This window comes from Mauremys mutica, unplaced genomic scaffold (genome assembly GCF_020497125.1).
Source record: "Mauremys mutica isolate MM-2020 ecotype Southern unplaced genomic scaffold, ASM2049712v1 000372F_np12_subseq_1:143187_obj, whole genome shotgun sequence".
NCBI lineage: Eukaryota > Metazoa > Chordata > Testudines > Geoemydidae > Mauremys > Mauremys mutica.
Window position 1 is genome coordinate 97485 of NW_025422929.1, and position 3701 is coordinate 101185.

At 42.8% G+C, this 3701-nt stretch overlaps 1 long non-coding RNA gene across 1 annotated transcript; it reads left to right on the forward strand.

Moving 5' to 3' along the window:
* The first annotated feature begins 235 nt into the window (after positions 1-235).
* Positions 236-3312, forward strand: LOC123357198. The gene is made up of 4 exons (XR_006575514.1): positions 236-688; positions 1547-1643; positions 1750-1897; positions 3259-3312. It is a non-coding gene; the product is annotated as an uncharacterized LOC123357198 (long non-coding RNA).
* Positions 3313-3701: the final 389 nt, after the last annotated feature.

A 3701-nucleotide genomic window follows, 5' to 3' on the forward strand; every position in this document is an offset into this window, starting at 1 on the left:
CAATCAGTTTGCAAAGGTTTCTGAATGCCTTGGGATTTATAGCAAGAAAGGCTCTGTATAAATGTCAGTGAGTATCATTAGGTGTGTGTGTGTCTATAATGCTGATGGAACACAAGCACCATGAATTACCCAAATTGCTACCATGGGAACTACATACTTTTTTAAGGATCTGATCTGGCAAGCCACATTCATGCCGAGTAGCGCTTACTCATGTGAATTTTCCCACCATATTAAATGGCACTGCTTACTCGGGAAAATGCTACTCAATCTGAGTAAAAGTTGCAGAATCAGAGCCCTTAGGCATTAGCAGAACAGAGTCAAAAAGGTGGGTAAAACCCACATAACTTATTGGCACAGAAGTTGTTTCTGCCCTGGGCTTGCTGTCACTATCTTTCCATGCTGGAAAAATTGTGTGTGTGGGTGCAGTATACCCGTTTTTACAAGTTTTATTTTGCTAACATCTCATGAGTTCTGGTCTCCCCAGCAATGAATCTGAGATACTTTTGTTCGTGTGTGCTGCAGGGGAAAAGGATTTAAAGACCCAACATCAAAAAAAGAGACTGCCTTTCTGTGGTTTGGGAACAGCAGCTTGATGTGAAATAATCTTGAAGATAAGGTCCAATGTTTTCTTTTGACGTAGGTTGACAATGCAACAAGTTGCTGTTGTGGAGGGAGACAAGAAAAGCAGGTACTTTTGCCCCCCACGGTGTGCTAAATGTGAGGGGTCAGGACGTCCTGGCTCTTACTTGCCTATGCGAGGGAGTAAGGCCTCCCTGCAATGCAAACCCAGCCCTGCTCCCCAATGACCTGAATTATTATTGTTTAGAGCAGGGGTAGGCAACCTATGGCACACGTGCCGAAGGCGGCATGCAAGCTCATTTTCAGTGGCACTCACTGCCCGGGTCCTGGCCACTGGTCTGGGGGGCTCTGCGTTTTAATTGAATTTTAAATGAAGCTTCTTAAACATTTAAAAAACCTTATTTACTTTATGTACAACAATAGTTTAGTTATATATTATAGATTTATAGAAAGAGACCTTCTAAAAACGTTAAAATGTATGACTGGCACGTGAAACCTTAAATTAGAGTGAATAAATGAAGACTCGGCACAGCACTTCTGAAAGGTTGCTGACTCCTGCTTTAGAGGCTCAAAAGCACCAGTTAAACTCTGCAAGGAAGGAGGGCCTTGTGGTTAAGGGATTGGCCTAGAAATGAGGGGTTATGGGTTTGATTCCTAGATATACCATATGGCTCTTGATGTTGGGCAACTCACTTAATGCCCAAATAAATTTGTTAGTCTTTAAGGTGCCACAAGGACTCCTCGTTCTTTTCTCTTAATCTGTCTATGTCTCAGATGTAAAATGGAGATGATCATGATTCCTTTCCTCCACCTTTTGTCTATTTTGATTGTAAGCGATTGGGTCAGAGATTGCCTGTTACTATATATAGGTACAGAACCTAGCATAAGAGGATCCTAATCTTGGCTGGAGTCTCTAGGAGCTACTGTAATACAAATGACAATAATAACCTGGGCCCCATTGTTCTAGGTGTTGTCTGAACTCACGAGAAGATGCTTGCTCTGAAGAGTTTACAATCTACTAACACATGCAGCCTTTGAAATGGGGGACAGTGGAACACAACAAAGTATGTAACATTTTAATAAATTATACACGTTTTGTACATTTTTAAACAATGATTCGAACACCTCAGCTTTGCCTGGTGTGGCCCTTCAACCTTTCCTTTCTTGCAGGCATAACAGAAGAGGTGAGATGTGGAGGCAAAGTGAGCAGTTGCCATTTTGGATCAGTTTGGCCCTTGTGGATGTTCCATGCAACGTGGGAGAATGTGCGAAGACTGGTGTGGGCTTGGCTGGTGGCTTGTCAAAACTGTCAACGTTGGTGAGCAAGAGAGATGTGAAAAGAAACAAGCACAGATAAGTAAGGAGAGACAGAGCTGTGAAGGCTTTGGAAAGTGAGGATGAGAAGGTGAACTTTAGAATTCCCGTCACAATCTAGACTGTTTGCAAATGAAGGGCCAGACTTGGATCCTCCTACTCATGGCTGGTTTCCATGGGATCACTTGAGGGGAAACTCTTTTGCAAATCATGTAGAGCCTGTCAGAATCAGGCCCTAAGAATACGGGGCCAAATTCAAAGTTCAGATACACAAGTGTAGCTCCATTGACTTTAGTGGAGTTGGATCTCCATACACCAGTCTGAACCTGGCCCCACGGAACCCAAAGCATTCTCTCATTGGTGCCTCTAAGTATTTTCCCATTGGGGATCTATTGTCAGGATAAAAAAAATAATCCCCCAGTTTCTCATTGCAGAGGAAAATTATTGCTTCAGATATTATGCAATAGAGGAGACAGGCCTGGTGAAGACAAGGAAATGGCTTGTTGAGTAGGATAAAAGAAGTGTACATAGAGCAGCGTATATTTATTAAGGTGTCTGTCTCTGCATGTGGTTGCAGAAGCTTTGGTGTTTTGATTGCTGCTTGATTTAGACAGCTTTCTGGGTGATGTTACTCTTCTATTTATGTGGCCTAAGAAAGGGAAAAGAGAGAGAGAGGAGCCTTGGGGAGCTGTGACCCTCTTTATTCAAACCTGAACAGCGGCAGGGTCTTTACTTCCAAGAACTCACTTTGCCTTTCTTCTCACCATCCAATGAATGTGCCGAAATAATAGGTCCTTGGAGCTAACAAGGTTGATCATCAAGAAAAACTCTGTGCCTGCCGAATCCTAGGGCGATGGAAAAATCTTAGTGCTTCATTGAACTACATTGTGATAACAGACAATCTAAAAGGCAAATTGAAAGGGTGATTTTGAAATTGATCTGGGCACAGACATTTTGTGCTATTCCCTGTTCCCCAAACAACATAGCATGGACCACTGCATGGACTGAGCTTCCTAAATGCCAAATAACACCAAATGTATCACATGTGATTGCAGCAGATGTCTTCAGCAGTGGGTGGCAGGATTGGTGTTAATGTTTAATGCTGGGTGTAGGGATACAACGGCACTAAATTATGGAGATTACATTAGTAGGTTAAGAGGATCATTACTACAGAGAGGTCCTGCTGGGACCTTAGCACTCTCCTTACATGGAGGTGTTAAATAGAATCACCTGCTGTGAATGACAGAGCTGCAGATATAAATAACCACAAACAGGAGGACAGCACATACTTCCCAGGAAGCAGAGCAGCACAGGATTTTTGGATGCATTTTGAATGGTGTTAATATAGCCACTTTTCTTTTTCAGACACATATAGCCTTGTGGCTAGGACAAGAAAGTAGGAGTCAGAATTCCTGGGATATACTCCTTGGACAAAGCAACAAAGAATCCTGTGGCACCTTATAGACTAACAGACGTTTTGCAGCATGAGCTTTCGTGGGTGAATACCCACTTCTTCAGATGCAAGTGGGTATTCACCCACGAAAGCTCATGCTGCAAAATGTCTGTTAGTCTATAAGGTGCCACAGGATTCTTTGTTGCTTTTACAGATCCAGACTAACACGGCTACCCCTCTGATACTTGACTCCTTGGACAAGTCACTCTACCCTTCCAAACCTCAGTTTACCCATAAAGAAAAACAGATGTAACAATATTTGTGTGGGTATTTATTGGGTTATCTCTCTCAGGACACCGTCAATACCAGGTTGAGTAATCAAGACCGCCGAACAGGGAAATAACCCACTTCCTTC